The following is an 18,338-nucleotide window of genomic DNA, read 5'->3' on the forward strand; positions in this document are numbered from 1 at the left end:
CTTCCACTTGTTTATACAGCGGAGGGGGAGGAGGAGGGGAAAGAAGAGGAGGAGGAGGAAGAGGAGGAAAGGAGAAGGGAAGGGAAAGGGGGGGAAGGGGTAGGACAGGGGAAGGCAATGATTTTGCAAGTCAACAAAAAAAAAAAAAAAAAAGAGGCGCTTGCAGGAACTATTTGCTGTTGGGATGGTTACGTATGACGTCAGGGTAAGTGGGTTACAACCGAGGCTCTCTCTTCCATAAACTCCCATCATAAGTAACACGTAAGCCGACGCCGACGTACAACAAGTCCGCCGACGTTTCTAAAAAAAAAAAAAAAAAAAAAAAAAGTGCTTCTCGCGGGGGACGGGGCGGGGCGAGGTGAGGGAGATGAGAGAGAGAGAGGGAGAGAGGAAGGGAGGGAGGAATGTTTGTTAACCATGCTGCTTCCCTGTGAAGTGGGTGACGCTTGCAGCTCCTCCCGTGGAGGACGAGCGCAAGACTGAACTTCATATTAGAACCTTAAAAAAAAAAAAACGGGGAGGGGGATGATAATGATGATGATGATGATGATGATGATGATGATGATGATGATGATGATGATGATGCAATGGTGTGTTATAAAGATGTCATTTTTCCTTCTCTCTTTCATCTTTTGCTGTGGATATTAAATCCTAAGTTACTTATCCCTAAAGATGTCATTTCTTTCTCTCATCTTTTGCTGTGGCTATGAAATCCTAAGTTACTTGTCCCTTATCACCGTAAGCTTATGCCAGTACAAAACGACCTGCCCTAACTTTCCACCACGTCGGCGCATCCAGAGCCTCTCACACACACACACACACACACACACACACACACACACACACACGCACACACTTCTCATCCACTTATAGGAAGTGATATTCGGAGTGGAAAATGGGAATCGTACCACGCGTATCCGAGAGAGACATACCGCAACACCGTATTTTAATATTTACCGAATATCTCATACACTTTATAACAGCACTGACGCCAGCTACGAGAAGCATGTTTCACGCCACCGGGATTTTTGGTACGGTGTGAGATGGTTCTGCTCACCATTTTAACGCTCCTGACTCAGGACGGTAGTGCTAACCTGGGCGGCTGGTTGTTAACAACCTACAACCCTATCCTTTGTAACTGTGGTTCAATCAATATTTGCCATTTTCTTCTCCAAGAATACAGAAAACTGAATCCCTGGCTTTTCATTTAACAATACTTAAGTGATGTAATATTTTCTTCCATTTACTCACAAGTTATTATCTTTACCTCCCCGGGAAAATATTGTTCATGAACACGCCTGCCCGCTCTCTGTGTAATTTACTTTGTACAATAAATTCTATTCATAATATTGGAAAATTGTCTTTTTAAACGCTGTGAGACGCTTCTAAAACGTGTGTGTGTGTGTGTGTGTGTGTGTGTGTGTGTGTGTGTGTGTGTGTGTGTGTGTGTGTGTGTGTGTGCGTGCGTGTAGCCTGAAAGTATCTCTTTCACTTTAAGGTCAGGGCTAAAAGGTCACGTTCACTGCACCTTCATTTCCAATAAAATACATCTTCATACACCCCTCATCCTCACATTGGCGGAGTTCGGTAACGCCACATTCAACATCTAAAAAAAAAAAAAATCATTAACCTGAACTTATTTCTACATTACCAGCCTCAACCTCGGTCATCGTACGTTCGACCTGGGTGGAAATCACTGCCACAGAAACCTGTTTACCCAACCCTACCGTAAACCCGACCTACGCTGTACCAAACTGAATTTGCAGTACAATAGAAGCGGAAACGCCGTAAACCTTACAACCTAAAGAGATGTTGAGTTCCAGCACCGAGGCCCGGCGTTAGCGGCAGTTCGTGTGTGTGTGTGTGTGTGTGTTAGAGAGCATCAAGAGGCAGGCCCAGTCACTGCATCAGCAACAAGACCCGACCACACCAGCGGCCCCCCCCCCCAACACCAAACCCTGTCTTATCCCAGCGTTGCTCCCAGGGGAGGCTTGTGTAACAAAGCCTCACTTCCCCTCCCAACAGCGTGGAAAATTCAAGTTTGTGGTTTAGCTGTTCCGCTGATACACACAAGGCTCTGAACGGCTAGGGAACCTCTGTGACTCCCACCCCACCGCCTTGTAAACGAGAGGTGGTAGTGATAACGATAAACCACTGTACACATTGATCCCTCTCCCTCCTCCACCTCCTGTTGCCTCGCCTCGGCAGAAACAAGGTACGAATGTGTAACTGATATTCAGGCAGCTGTTTATAGCCCGCGTAGCGCGGATAATGTCATGCTAATCTACCTATTCACGAGGAGGAGGAGGAGGAGGAGGAGGACAATGCCTGATCTAAGCATCCACTCCGTGGATACTCAGTAACCGCTTGGCGGGTGATCAGTGCACGGCTGCAGCACCGAGAGATCAAGGCTCAGGGATAACGTGAGGCAGGTGGGGGCGAACTTATACACTGTTATGTATACTTGCATACATACACATATACAGCGATATTCTGCATTCACTTTTAGCTTAGGAAAACATCCCTTCGTCACGCGATGCATCATGGCGGACGTGCGAGTGTGTGTAAGAGGGACGGTTGAAATACTGAAGCTCTCCGACTCCTCCGGGGAAAGATAAGAAATCTGTTTCTTATCAAGATTTAGGACCCGTGGGGATCCCATGCCTTCCAGGTGGTGGGGACGGTTAATCACCCGCCTCTCGCCTTGGGAGCCGAGATGGCCCTCACCTGCACCATCAGGGGAGGGAAACTGGAGACCGTTTTGTCCCAGAGGGATCTACAGAGTGCAATCCCCACGTGATGGAGGGAGACCATCAAATCTTTTACAGACTGGAATCGAGGCTGACAGGTTCCCTCGCCGACCCCCCCATGGAAAGTGAGAAACGGCCCTGAAGACTCCTTCGTGGAAAACATAACAGATGGATGTAAACATTTCACTCAAAACACAACACATACAGTCGAATGCAAAATGTGTTCCTTGTCCCGGCCATTCCATCGTACACTAAACTGCAGTCGTAGAATGTCTGATAAATTTGGAAAGGACTGTGCGGCTTATGAAACGTCAAATCACTCACTCATAACCGTTCCACATTTCCATTTGTTTTAAAGAGATTTGTGAATCAAATCTGTCTAGCATAACCCAGTGCAAGCCTGGCCTGGATCCCGGACGCATAAAGTGAATCCAACGAAACAGGTTTTCAGAGAAGCCAAGTCTGGAAAGAGAGGAAGAGAGGAAAAGAGAGAGTGAGGGAAAAAGAGAGTCTTAGTTAACCGTGGCAGTTGTGTATCTGGAAAAGGAAAGTGAAGAGTGCTACAGCTGTTAATGGGGTGTCGGCCACGAGAAGTGGGTACATGATCGTCAGTCCTGGTGCTACCCTGTGGCCCGCCCTGGGTGATCACCAGTCCTGGTGCTGGCCTGTGGCCCGCCCTGGGTGATCACCAGTCCTGGTGCTGGCCTGTGACCCGCCCTGGGTGATCACCAGTCCTGGTGCTGGCCTATGGCCCGTCCTGGGTGATCACCAGTACTGGTGCTGGCCTGTGGGCCGCCCTGGGTGATCGTCAGTCCTGGTGCTGGCCTGTGACCCGCCCTGGGTGATCACCAGTCCTGGTGCTGGCCTATGGCCCGTCCTGGGTGATCACCAGTACTGGTGCTGGCCTGTGGGCCGCCCTGGGTGATCGTCAGTCCTGGTGCTGGCCTGTGACCCGCCCTGGGTGACACCTCATGTCGTTTCCATGACAATATCCTACTTTCCTTTTCTCAGATATTGCCCTTCCTCCCTCGGTCTTTGCCGGCGTCGCGCTTCAGTTTGATATCATTTTCTAAATATTTTTCCTCTTGACACCAGATTATTGTTCTTAGAAGCAGAGGCATGGAAAATGTTGATAGCAAAGCGCGACTGTTCTTGACCTGTTTTTCAGGGTCGTGGCTTCCCCGGACGACATATCTACCGTCTTCCAGGGTCGTGGGGTCGTGGCTCTCCCGGACGACACATCTACCATCTACCAGAGTCGTGGGGTCGTGGCTTCCCCGGACGACATATCTAACGTCTTCCAGGGTCGTGGGGTCGTGGCTTTCCCCGGGCGACACATCTACCACTTAACATCACCCGTTCGCTGTGTCATGATGGGGTACCCCGGTGTCGCATTACTTCGCAGCTCAACTGCAATTTCGATCTTAATGTACTGGGGGCTATCCGTCGGTCCCGGCTGCCTTACTATTGAGATGGCTAACGATAAAATGTGTGATAGAAACCACCGTGAAACTACGGCGAGTCTCCGGGGCTATGGCATCAAGTTCATTAGCTCCATTGTTCCTAAAATCTTTACAGGGCCGGGAAAATGTTTCCAGAGTTTAAGGAAATATGAATTCCGAAAGGAAAGTTAAAAAAGAAAAAAATTGGCTGTTGAATTGGAGATAGATAGATAGATAGATAGATAGAGAGAGAGAGAGAGAGAGAGAGAGAGAGAGAGAGAGAGAGAGAGAGAGAGAGAGAGAGAGAGAGAGAGAGAGATGGTGATGTAGATTGGCAAACACAAGGTCTGTGTAAGAGAAGCGTCCGCAATACACACACACACACACACACACACACACACACACACGCACACACACACACACACACGACAGGAAATTCACAGATAAGAGCGAAATTTAAAGTCTTCAGTCGTGCCTTGCAATGAACATACCGCAGAAAACTCCTCCATAAACTTTCCCTCCCTCGCTGCTACTGTCGCATTAGCTGGGCTAATTATTGTAGCTCCGACAACGATCGGAAGTCTTCCCCCGTGTGTTTTGCAGCCAGGGAGAGATTTTCGCGGGCCCTGGCAAAAGAGACGTTAAACAATTTCCTGTACAGACTTCTGTCTCTTTGTGCCCCAGGCTTCCAGGCATCGTTGTGTGTGTCCCAGTAACCTCTTTAGATGAGGGGGTCAGGATCCCATCCCCCTGCAGCGAAGACCGTGCGACCCCTTTGAGCACGACGGTGCGACCCATTGAGCATGACGGCTCGACCTCTCAAGTACAACGGTACGACCCCTTGAGCATGACGGTACAACCCATTGAACATGGTACTACGTAGACCTCTTGAGCGCGACGATTCTACCTCTTGAGCACGACGGTCCGACCCCTCGAGCACGACGGTGCGACCATTGATCGCGACAGTACGGCTCCTCGGTGCATCGCTGTGGCCTTAAGGGGTCAAGTCAAAGGTCGAGCCACCATACCCGAGAGGCATTCCGTCGTGCTCATTGATCGTTTAACGTTGCCCTCAAGGGCCGTGCCCCCGGGATGGGGATGATGAAGGAAGAATCTGATGGGAGTTGACGGCAACGGCACTAATCTCACGCACAAATTGATCCATCGGCTGGTCGACCTGACGTATGACTAATGATACCTTATTCATGGCACATCATCTGGCCAGATGGCTACCAAAAGAGATTCTTTCGTTGGATGATGGCCATTATACATACAGTACAGCCCGAACAGAGGTATTCTCATAGAGGAAAAAGTAATTAATTCACGGTAGGTTGGAGGTCGTGCATCATTCCTGGACCAGGTGATTAAAAATGAATGTACAACAGGAAGAAATTCAGAAAATAGTTCTATCTCGTTAAAGTATACAACCAGCAGGCATCTCTTGTTTCGCCATTAGTTACGATATATATATATATATATATATATATATATATATATATATATATATATATATATATATATATATATATATATATATATATATATATAATGGAACGGGATGCGATATACTGAACAGTGAATCAGTCTGACGGAGAAAGTTGCAAGGCATGCAAGACATGAGGGGGCGAAATTTATGCAAGGGAAGAGCAGGAAGTGAGATGAAAGGGTGTGGCAGTATAAGAAGAGGAAGAAGAGACGGCACGAAGCATGGCCTGGATTAACGTCAGGGGGAAAGGAGGAGGAGGAGGAGGAAGAGGAGGAGGAGGAGGAAGAGGAGGAGAAGGAAGAAGAGAGAGAGAGAGAGAGAGAGAGAGAGAGAGAGAGAGAGAGAGAGAGAGAGAGAGAGAGAGAGAGAGAGAGAGAGAGAGAGAGAGAGAGAGAGAGAGAGAGAGGATCATGCAACAACCGAGCGAAGGCCGAAGAACCACCACGAGGCAGGGTGAAGAAGCCCATGGGTAGCGTGAAAGTCTTGGACGGACGGGGAGAGAAGAGTATATATATATATATATATATATATATATATATATATATATATATATAGGGATAATGTAAGATTGAAAATGGAGATTGACTGGGGTGTACACCTGGAGTCAGGAGGCCGGCTGGGTATAACTCTGGAGTCTGGAGACCAATTTGATATACCTCTGGAGACCAGCTGGGGATACCTCTACAGACCAGCTGGTCAGAAGAGCCGCTGGGTGTAGCACGGAAGGGACGTGCAGACTTGTCAACACTGGAACCATGCACCCGACACAAGTTACAAATTAGATAGGAAATGAACCTTTGGAGGGCGAATGTCAAGTCCCTGTATGGAGGAAATTAATGTCCCAGGAGGAGGTTATTTGATACTGTCAAGTAGGATAACATTCCTTAAGAAGAGAACAATATATGTTTTGTTTAGCACACACACACACACACACACACACACACACACACACACACACACACACACACACACACACACACACAGAAACACACACACACAGAAACACACACACACACACGTAAAATTCTGGGAGCCTTGAAGAATGTGTGGAAGTCGAGAACATTATCTCGGAAAGCAAAAATGGGTATGTTTGAAGGAATGGTGGTTCCAACAATGTTGTATGGTTGCGAGGCGTGGGCTATGGATAGAGTTGTGCGCAGGAGGATGGATGTGCTGGAAATGAGATGTTTGAGGACAATGTGTGGTGTGAGGTGGTTTGATTGAGTAAGTAACGTAAGGGTAAGAGAGATGTGTGGAAATAAAAAGAGCGTGGTTGAGAGAGCAGAAGAGGGTGTTTTGAAATGGTTTGGGCACATGGAGAGAATGAGTGAGGAAAGATTGACCAAGAGGATATATGTGTCGGAGGTGGAGGGAACGAGGAGAAGAGGGAGACCAAATTGGAGGTGGAAAGATGGAGTGAAAAAGATTTTGTGTGATCGGGGCCTGAACATGCAGGAGGGTGAAAGGAGGGCAAGGAATAGAGTGAATTGGAGCGATGTGGTATACCGGGGTTGACGTGCTGTCAGTGGATTGAATCAAGGCATGTGAAGCGTCTGGGGTAAACCATGGAAAGCTGTGTAGGTATGTATATTTGCGTGTGTGGACGTATGTATATACATGAGTATGGGGGTGGGTTGGGCCATTTCTTCCGTCTGTTTCCTTGCGCTACCTCGCAAACGCGGGAGACAGCGACAAAGAGAAAAAAAAAAAAACATATATATATATATATATATATATATATATATATATATATATATATATATATATATATATATATATATATACGGGGAGACTTTAGACCATAATGTTAAATTATGATTATGGAATACTGGATTGCAGGGTAGGTAAACTCCGCGTGAAGGTCTCTGGAATTCATATAGAGAAAAAACTAAGTTTACACGAGCAGAGAGGGAGAGAGAGAGAGTGAGAGAGAGAGAGAGAGAGAGAGAGAGAGAGAGAGAGAGAGAGAGAGAGAGAGAGAGAGAAAAGTGACACTTGCAATCCCCGCAGAGAGAAAACAGTGAACAGGTGTGAGTGACAGTTTGAAAAAAAAAAATTAGACGGTCGAAGCCGTTTGTTTGCACGAGCAGTTTAAACCACGAGTTTTATACGTCAACTTAAACCCCACGTTGAAAATGGATCACCGATGCTGTGTTCCATATGTGGTACAGCACACCATCACGACATAAGTGATAAAGACATGCAACATACGAATCAAATAATATCACCTTCACCCTTGATGTGCTTTTCTCATGTTACGTGTGTGACGCAGTGCAATTTTTTTCTTTTTTTTTTTTAGACACTGATCGTCACAACCCGAGGTTGTGAGCTGGTGATGGTTTACGGGAAGTTTAAGACGTATTCCCATCACCTCAAGACCTAGGTATAGACACAAGTGTGTCTGGCTGTGGAGAATCACGTGTCTAATCCGCGTTTCCAGTATTCAACGTCTTCATATGAATCCTCATCGGCAACAGCACTTTGATCTGGCATCTTCATTGCCTTGAACATCACATTCACATGCCCTTCCATTCCTTCCAGAATCACTCGCTCATTCCCTCAATACATACATCATGATTTTATTGTTGGCTTTCCTATTATCACCGGGTCCAACGCCCGTTATCATCGCTGAACCCTCCCTCTCCTCCGTGTTCTACTCTCAATCCTGTTATCACTGTATCTTCCATCCACAAATACTTGCTCAAACTTTTGCTGTGTTGAGAACTTTAGCCCTTCCCCCCCAACGACCTCAGCTGCCATTCATTGACCGCCTCTCATCAATAAACACATCGAACTCCCAGGCTTAACAATTCATACCTTTTCACCCCTATTGCCGGGTGATCACAACATAATCCATCAGCCTAGTAAAGCCAGCATATGACGGAAGGCGACTCGTCCCTCCATTTCTTTCTCACTACATCAAGTTTAGAAGAGGGAGAACGCTGAAGCTTCATCAGACATATGTGGAATTCTTTTTTTTTAATTGGTGTTAAAAGTCAGGTGATCGATCACCTTGCTCTGGCCTTGGATCTGTGCATCTATATACTAACTCATCACTGATACACACGAGGGGGTCTGGGGCAGCTGCTGCTCTCAGTGCGTTATATGGGTAAACCTTTTCTCCCTTCACCACTCTTGCCATTTCTTCCGTCTCTCCCGCCCACTACAGCGTCTATTCGTACCACAAGAAACTAACTATAATCACATGTGAAACTTTTTATTGTTTCCCCCTTGTTCACAGTGTGCCTGAAGGAGGACAAGGAGGTGCTGAAGGAGGACGTGGAGGCAGCAGAAGGTGACGGCAGCGGGGACGGTATCACAGGAGACCCACATTTCCTGCACGACCACCTCACCCTCAACCTGTCCGTCCAGCTGGGCTCCACCGCCTACCTCCACTGTCGCATCACGGACATCAAGGACCAGTCGGTAAGTGCCACCTCCCGTCGCATCAAGGACCAGTCGGTAAGTGCCTCCTCCCGTCGCATCAAGGACCAGTCGGTAAGTACCACAGCGAAGCGATCTTTAGGAACCAATAGGTAAATAACACTGAGATGCATCTCAGGTCTCTGGGAAAACTTTCTATAGTGGCCGTCGCTCGGGTCACAGGGACCTCCTGGAACTGTCCCAGGGACCTGATGGATGTGTTTGTCATTGACTAAGGTCTCGGGGACCTACTGGAAGTGTCAGTCGCATCGCAGGTCACACAGGGATCTGTTGAAAGTGTCTCGTAACTCACTCAAGGTCTTTGTAACCTGCTGGTAGTGTCTGCCTTATTTCAGGTCACGCAGGGACCTGTTGTCAATCGTATCTCAGGTCTCAGCGACCTGTTGGTAGTGACTGTAGGATCCCAGGTCAAAGGGACCTGTTGGCAGTGTCCATCGTATCTCAGGTCTAAGAATTCGCCTCATGGACGTAGAAATATAAAACATTCTCAGCTTTGGGAGACAAAATTAAAACAGTTTGATTTTCTCATGACCTCTTACACTCGAAGAACTACGATGATATTCGTTTAATTGTATTTTAGGACAAATTAGCCACAAAAGTACGAAGAAACAAAAATAATCTACGCCAAGGTTTGAATTACCTTTCATTATGCTTAAGAGTATTCATACGTCGAAGTAAATTTCACACAAAATCACTGGAAATAAAAGTAATTCTCAACAGTACAATTTGTGCTGTAGCTCAATAGCGAAATATATATATATATATATATATATATATATATATATATATATATATATATATATATATATATATATATATATATATATATATATTCTGCTAAGCTCCCATCTGACAAGTCAAGCTGACCTCGTTTTTTTAACATTTTAATAAATTGACTGAAATATCACAGACCCAGGTTAGGACACAAAAGAACAGGGAATTCTCGTAACATGTCATTTCATTATATGGCCTTTTGATCTTTCATTTCCCGTGTTAAAGAATTAAAAGTATATGTACACGTATGAAAATACAATCCCTCAATTTTTTTTTTTCTTTACAGGAAATGAAAGATGAGAACACATATAATGGAACTTTATGATTTGACACACGTAAGTCTCGTTTCCGAATTATGGGCTATTGTTTAAGGGGTAAACATCACTCCAATATCAATGTAATTTATCTAGCTGCCAATCTAGTCTCTTATCGTCATTTCCACTCCCACTGCCATGGGCTGGATCACGTGTTAACAGCCATACACGCCTTTTGGGTAGAGGAATAGGGGTCGAATTGTGGTCACCGAACCCCAAACCCCCTAGTTGGCAAAGGACGGGGTTTGCCCATATTCCTAATGCAGGCCTCCTGTCCCCACTGCCCTTGACTCATTCTATATACGCATCAGGATACGCATTACAGTATATCTGATATGAGACTAAACATATTCTGTAAGTCCGGAGGTGTTGTGATAGTCAACATGTGACACTGTGATGAATATCAAATGATATATCTAATGTTACAATATTTGATTGTTAAAGATACTGTGTGACTCATGTTACGTAACTCATCTGTGTTATATGATGGCCCATGTGTGTGTGTGTGCGTGTGTGTGCGTGTGTGTGACTGATGTGTCCCCCCCGCAGGTGTCGTGGTACAGGAGGAAAGGCGACGAGATCCACCTCATCACCTTCGGCTTCCAGACTTACCACAACGACGACAGGTAAGGCGACCGAGGGAGGCGTCCGGATCCCCGAGAGACACGGACGGTTTAATCCCGTGGAGGCGAAAGCGTCCCCGGGAAGGCAGCCAGCCCCTGACCAGCTCCGTCAACGTCCGGCAGCCCCGAGTGTTGTTGTTTAAAAGATCCGCCCGGCCTTGGCCCGTCACGGGCCATATGTACAGTAGGAGCGTGTATGGTCTTCAGAATTATTATAGTGAACACCTGAAGGTTCGTCGAGGGATCCTGACTGGTGGGTTTATTACCCCTTGACCCTGACGATCCGACTGACCCTTACAGCTGAGAGGACTAATTAGCCCTAGATTCGGAGCCTTGTCCTTAGACGGGGCCCTCTGATCTCCCTTTCTCCCCCCCCACCCCTTTCCGTCCGAACGCACCGTACAGCACCGCCAGATATAATACCATGGCACCACGTCTTAGCTAACTATAAACCTTGGGACCTCGCCGGGTATATAACAATTCTGCCTCATGACCCAACCATTGATGGCTGAACACCGATCCAACCCTAAGACTGTCGCAAAAATATGTCTACACACACACACACACACACACACACACACACACACACACACACACACACACACGTGCCTGCCGCCTGTAGGAATAAGCAGGGTGAAGTTCGGTCTGAGTTGGTGAAACAGCTGCTGTTCGTTGCTGGACGCGACCGCCATCTATCCCCTCTGCTTCCGAGTTACGCCTTCGGAACTGAAATGTTTCCTAATCCTCTACAACACTGGGATTAACGCCACCCCCCCCCCCACCCTCTCTTTCTCTCTCTCTCTCTCTCTATCTCTCTCTCTCTCTCTCTCTCTCTCTCTCTCTCTCTCTCTCTCTCTCTCTCTCTCTCTCTCTCTCTCTCTCCCGGAAGTTATTTGACGGCGGCAGAGATGAGTTCACCAGCAAAGTAAACCCATGCGTGTGTGTGTGTGTGTGTGTGTGTGTGTGTGTGTGTGTGTGTGTGTGTGTGTGTGTACGAGAGAGAGAGAGAGAGAGAGAGAGAGAGAGAGAGAGAGAGAGAGAGAGAGAGAGAGAGAGAGAGAGAGAGTAGAGAGTAAAGGGAAAATGGAGAGAAACTGGCTGAAAATATATAATCTTTAAGTATAAAGAGGAAACATTCGAGCGTGATTCATGCTTGAAGCTACTGGACTGGTTTAACACACCTGTAGGTACGGATCTGGTTTAACACACCTGTAGCTCCTGGGCTGGTTTAACACACCTGTAGCTCCTGGTCTGGTTTAACACACCTGTAGCCACTGGTCTGGTTTAGCAACTGCACCCACTGGGATGATTCAAGATGAAGCCGCTGGACCGTTTTGACAAACCCCTAACCACTGGCCTGGTTTAATAAACCCGTAGCCACCGGTCCGGTTTAACAAAATTGGGACGAGAACAGCCATATTTCCCGTGACCGCCGGCAAAAGCTCATTTTGCCGGCGACATAACAAAATGTCATCATACATGCCCACAACATACTCCCACTTCTCTCCAGCCAGCATGCTGTACACTGCACGGGGGAAGGGGAGGAAGAAGGAGGTGGGGGGTGAAGGGTGAAGGAGGAGGAGTGGGGGAGGGGTAAAGAGAGAGGGGGCAGAAGAGCGTTACCCTGATGCCCGACGGGATAATCTATGTCGGCTTATATTATCCCGAAGTCCGCCTAAATGCATCGGCCGGGGATGATTAATGCCCCGCGAGTTTCTGAACCAAGTACGCACGCACCGCCGCTACCCACCATCTCCCACCCTCCCTCCCACGTCACCTCCCAAGGACTGTGCTGAGAGGAAACACACACACACACACACACACACACACACACACACACACACACACACACACACACAAACACACACACACACACACACACTGCTTCAAGAGGTCATTAGAGAGAGAGAGAGGGGGGGTTATATCTGTGAGTGCGTGAGTGAGTGAGTGTGTGTGTGTGTGTGTGTACATGAATATATATCGAAATTAAGGAAATGAGGAGAGACGTTCGCAAAAAGCTGTTGAGGCGTCTTCCTTACCTCTCCCCAGCTCCTTCCGGCTCGGTAATTAAGAAATCCTTCCAGGCGACTGGATCACACATTTTCCGTCTCCAACTTCCGAACTTTTCCCGGTACCAGCTGTGACCCCCCCACTCCCCTCCCCACCGAATCGATGCTCCACCAGCTGCTTGTGTGACGCCCCCGAGATGGTCGTTATGTACAGTCGTTGTTGCAGTACCAGCTGTGACCTCGCGATGGTCGTTATGGAGTCGATGCCCTATTAGCGCGGTTCTACGTTTGTAGCAGTCAAAGTCTAGGATACGTCTTGAGTCGTGTCTCCCTTGGCTTCTTACTGCTGCGAGACTTTTTTGGGCCGCTTTTCTTAGCGAGCACGTAACAAATTTGTTTCATCCTGAATGGTTTCATGCTACTCTCGAGTGCATTTTGATGTAGGGGCATTTCTCCTTATCTAACAGCACGTCGCCCCCGATGTACCACACCAACTCCAACATTTTCTTTCCCAACGGAGGCCTCTTGCCTTCCTGTATGTCATAGCCTCAATACGCCCAACCGCCTTTTACTTCAGTCTTCCGTCTCCTCCTCTGTCCCTCCCTCTTTCTCGTTCCCTCTGATTCCGAACACACGGATCCTCTTCGTCTGTATCTCTTCCTTAATCCTCCGCATAAACCAGGACCATTCCGGCACAGCCTTGTCGATGCTGTTACTCACGTATCGTCCGTCACCAAGCATGTCATTTGCCCCCTCATTTCCTCTGCGTAAAAGGACCATTAACTCAGAGAACTGCTGGGATTACTACACCTCCCTCACCCTCTCCTTCACACGCGAATGGATCTGAATTCACTGTTTCACCTTGCCACTCACTTTACACTCCCCATGGTTCTATCTGCTGTCACGTCGACTGCCTCGTGCCTAAAGCTCTCCAGTTCTTCCCCCATTTAAACTCCCACTCTAACTGTCCTCTTTCAACCCTCTATTGCACCTCTGTCTTATTTTTCTTTCCGGTAGCTTTCGGCTTTCTTGTTTTACAACCCTCTCCCAGAACCTGTTGTAAGCCCCTAAAGAGTTTCTCTCAACGGTTGCAAATAGCAACAGATGAAACCTCCCCTGCCCTCCACGCCACCTCCAGCACCTTAAAAACCTGTCCCCTTGCTCCAGAAACACGGCATTTCTCTCCCTTAACACCCTCGAGCTACAAACAGATCAAACAGCCAAACCGACATCACACATCCTTTCCGTGGTGCTCCTCACCCTCGTCCTGTCCAACTCGCACAAATGCCTTCTTACACTCTCTGCTTTGTGCCAACTTCTGGTCTTTGCTTCTCGACACTTTCCAGAGACATCTCCAAATATTTGTTCCCTGGCGGTTCCTCTATCGTCGTCGCACGGTCCCGGTGCCGTCCACGAGAAACTCTCCTCCTGGGACACGTCCAAGGGTGACTCACTAGAGCACCGCCACAGACCTCTTGTTGACTGGAGCGCACGACGTTTCCACAATACCTGCTGTTGGGATAACGCGTTTTCCCAACTGCTCTGCTCACAGGAGATTGGCTTGGGGGATCAGGGTGCTGGCAAAACTCCTCACCGTATTCAATAAGTTTTTCATTCACCCCCCTATCTGTCCACAGAACCTTCCACATGGCATCTCTGTCTTCGACGTCATACGCTTTCCCCAAGATCAATAAAAGCTATATGCATGTCCCTCTTTCCTCACAAACACATCCCTTGCACGTTCTTGAATGAAACCGTCTGACACACACCCTCAATCCATACTTAAGTCTTAATCTGCTCCTCGTCAGTGCACGGGAGTACCCACTCAATAACCACTCTCCCTCGCGACTGAACAAGCACAGTTAACAGATCTGATATCTCTATATGTTTTCGAACATACACAATTTCCCACCCCATCCCCCTTGCCTTCATACATGCACCTCACCAATCCTCACACATCCTTTCAAAGTCCACTCGCTTCCATCGTTTCTTTAACACGCGTGACACTTCTTATTTTTTCTTTAACCGTAAACCCACCATTAGCTTTCACTCTCCACCCTACCGAGAAGTAAGATAATCCACCTCTTTCTCTCTCTCTCCCCCTCTCTCAGCACGTTCACATCCAATTAAATCTCCTTTGCACACCTGTCAATTAACGAATATAATCCACCAACGCTCGTTGACCAACAACATCACTCACCCATCTATCGCTTTATCTATCTACCTATATATATGTATATATATATATATATATATATATATATATATATATATATATATATATATATATATATATATATATATATATATATATAGATACATATATATATATATATATATATATATATATATATATATATATATATATATATATATATATATATATATATATATATATATATGTGGAAATAAAAAGAGCGTGGTTGAGAGAGCAGAAGAGGGTGTTTTGAAATGGTTTGGGCACATGGAGAGAATGAGTGAGGAAAGATTGACCAAGAGGATATATGTGTCGGAGGTGGAGGGAACGAGAAGAGGGAGACCAAATTGGAGGTGGAAAGATGGAGTGAAAAAGATTTTGTGTGATCGGGGCCTGAACATGCAGGAGGGTGAAAGGAGGGCAAGGAATAGAGTGAATTGGAGCGATGTGGTATACCGGGGGTTGACGTGCTGTCAGTGGATTGAATCAGGGCATGTGAAGCGTCTGGGGTAAACCATGGAAAGCTGTGTAGGTATGTATATTTGCGTGTGTGGACGTATGTATATACATGTGTATGGGGGTGGGTTGGGCCATTTCTTTCGTCTGTTTCCTTGCGCTACCTCGCAAACGCGGGAGACAGCGACAAAAAAAAAAAAAATATATATATATATATATATATATATATATATATATATATATATATATATATATATATATATATATATATATGCATTTTTGGGGGGGCTAAGCGATCCTGATAACCATTCCTCTTTAAGTAGACAACTCGACAGGCTTTTCCCCATTTTCATTTCCACCACGGACCCCGACTGCGCCTTCAATTACCACTTCACCCGGCAATGCATTCAGATCCCCTTCCATCAAAACTGCCAAAGCACTGCTGCTCCTCCCGAAACTCGTTCCATTTTACTCCACCACTCTCACTTCCTGGTGCGTAACCGGGATATATATATATATATATATATATATATAAATATATATATATATATATATATATATATATATATATATATATATATATATATATATATATATATATATATATATATATTATCCCTGGGGATAGGGGATTAAGAATACTTCCCACGTATTCCCAGCGTGTCGTAGAAGGTGACTAAAAGGGGAGGGAGCGGGGGGCTGGAAATCCTCTCCTCTCGGTTTTTTTTTTTTTTTTCTTTTTTTTTCAAAAGAAGGAACAGAGAATTGGGCCAGGAGAGGGTATTCCCTCAAAGGCCCAGTCCTCTGTTCTTAACGCTACCTCGCTAATGCGGGAAATGGCGAATAGTTTGAAAGATATATATATATATATATATATATATATATATATATATATATATATATATATATATATATATATATATTCTTATATGTGATTAACAATAATCTCTTGTGTGCATCTTTTTGTTCCTACCTGGATACCTATCATGGACTGCCTTGTGTCCACCAGGTGGCTAGGCTGTCTTTGCCTTCCGCCTCACCCCACCTAACATGCATAGTTGCTGCCTTTCAGTTCACAAAGACGTGTAAATCAACTTCCCATCTCACACGTGACACCTGACGTACGGTACGTTCACTCACACGACTCCTCGTCCTACGTAGTCCTGGGTTTTTCCTGCGGTGAGCGATACGCTCCAGCCTATTGGTTAGATCTCTCTCTCTCTCTCTCTCTCTCTCTCTCTCTCTCTCTCTCTCTCTCTCTCTCTCTCTCTCTCTCTCTCTCTCTCTCTCTCTCTCTGACTACACTTATATCTGAGTATGACATACTACTAAATCTCTATCGCAGATTGCCCTGAAGTTTCGAAGTCATTTTCAAAGATGCGTTGAGAAGTTTAAGAGAGACTCCACCCCCCCCCCCCCCCCTCCGAGCGAGTAAAACCAAAAATACAACCCTGAAAGTTTTGCACTTTTCCCTATCTTTATGATCCATAAATACTGATGATACAGCCTGTACTCTTTCTTTTCCTGCAGGCTTAGTCCGACTTTCGTTTCAAGTTGTGTGCAAAATTCTGGGAGATGTTATGATGAAGTGTGGCTCTAGTTGCTCTTCGCCAGCGTTTATGAATGTGCTGAAATTAGTATTCCTGTTTCGTAGCTTTTCCTATTTTTTTTTTTCTTTTTTTTCTTTTTTGACTGATATGTTATTCATATTCTAGAGCGTGCGTGGCGATTGGTGACAGCGTCTCCAAATTAGCTTTTCAGGAGATGAGGGGTGGGGGTTCAAGAGAGTATATGCTCTTTGTCATGATGACGATAACATGATAACATTACGATAACATGACCTTCCCCCCTCCAACCCCATTTCGTTTATCTACCACTGCGTTATCAAAATAATCTCACAAATATCAATACTTTACTTTTTACAAAGACTACTTGTAAACAGGAAAATGATAATATCTTGAGTACTTTCCTTGAGGTAAACAACTCTTGCGTCCACTACACACCGGAGAACATTGAACTCGTCCCCAAGTGACGCGTCACGCCTCACGCCAGAGAACCTTGAACTCATCCCGCGGGGTGAGTGACGGATCCTTCGCTAGACGCATTCTTTCCCCTGCCCGTCGAGTTCGTATTGAGCTAACCTTCAACCTCCTTAACTAATGTTGTCAATTCAGCTCCCGAGCCGAGGAGAGGTTATTCAAATAAACTTATACACTGAACGTATATATTGTCAAAAGCAGTGGCTTCCCGGGCGATGACAGTGCGCTCTCTGGTGAATTTGTGGAATTACTTTTGTCCATTGCTAACGTGAGGCATGCCTCCGCACTGACTGTTGTCAGGAACGAACACAAGAGACAGCCTGAGACATTTTTCCTTTTTCACTTCGTTTCATATCTGACGACGAATCTGTTTGATCAGCTATTCCCGAGTTAACTCCACCTCCACAGGTAAAGAAAAAAAAAATTCTATTTTTTTCTACGTGGAATCCGTCATATATATAAAGTCCTCCTGCATTCCATTACGATCATGTGTGCAATGCGTAAGTGAATATGTAGCGGGTTATTATACGACGGTCTGGAACAAAGGGCACGTCTGAGGCGGAGGGACCTATTGGAACGCATTTACATGCTAATGTTCCTCGCTCTTGAACGTTGTCCCAGTAATACTCGTTCGGAATTTACGAGGCCCACATGGCCCCCGCCCCCAACCCAGCGCCCTCCACCCAACAATACCCATGACTCTCCTATTGCACACAAGGAAAACTCCTGCCGGTCCGCCCGCCCACCTCCAGAGTTACAACTCCTGGCAAGGCACTGTGTGTGTGTGTGTGTGTGTGTGTGTGT

The 18,338-nt window shown here is 46.2% G+C and overlaps 1 pseudogene; it reads left to right on the plus strand.

The window, feature by feature from the left end:
• Positions 1-18,338, plus strand: part of LOC139765928 (lachesin-like) — a 77,730-nt pseudogene that overhangs the window by 37,031 nt on the left and 22,361 nt on the right.

Source organism: Panulirus ornatus, chromosome 56 (assembly GCF_036320965.1).
Source record: "Panulirus ornatus isolate Po-2019 chromosome 56, ASM3632096v1, whole genome shotgun sequence".
Taxonomy (NCBI): domain Eukaryota; kingdom Metazoa; phylum Arthropoda; class Malacostraca; order Decapoda; family Palinuridae; genus Panulirus; species Panulirus ornatus.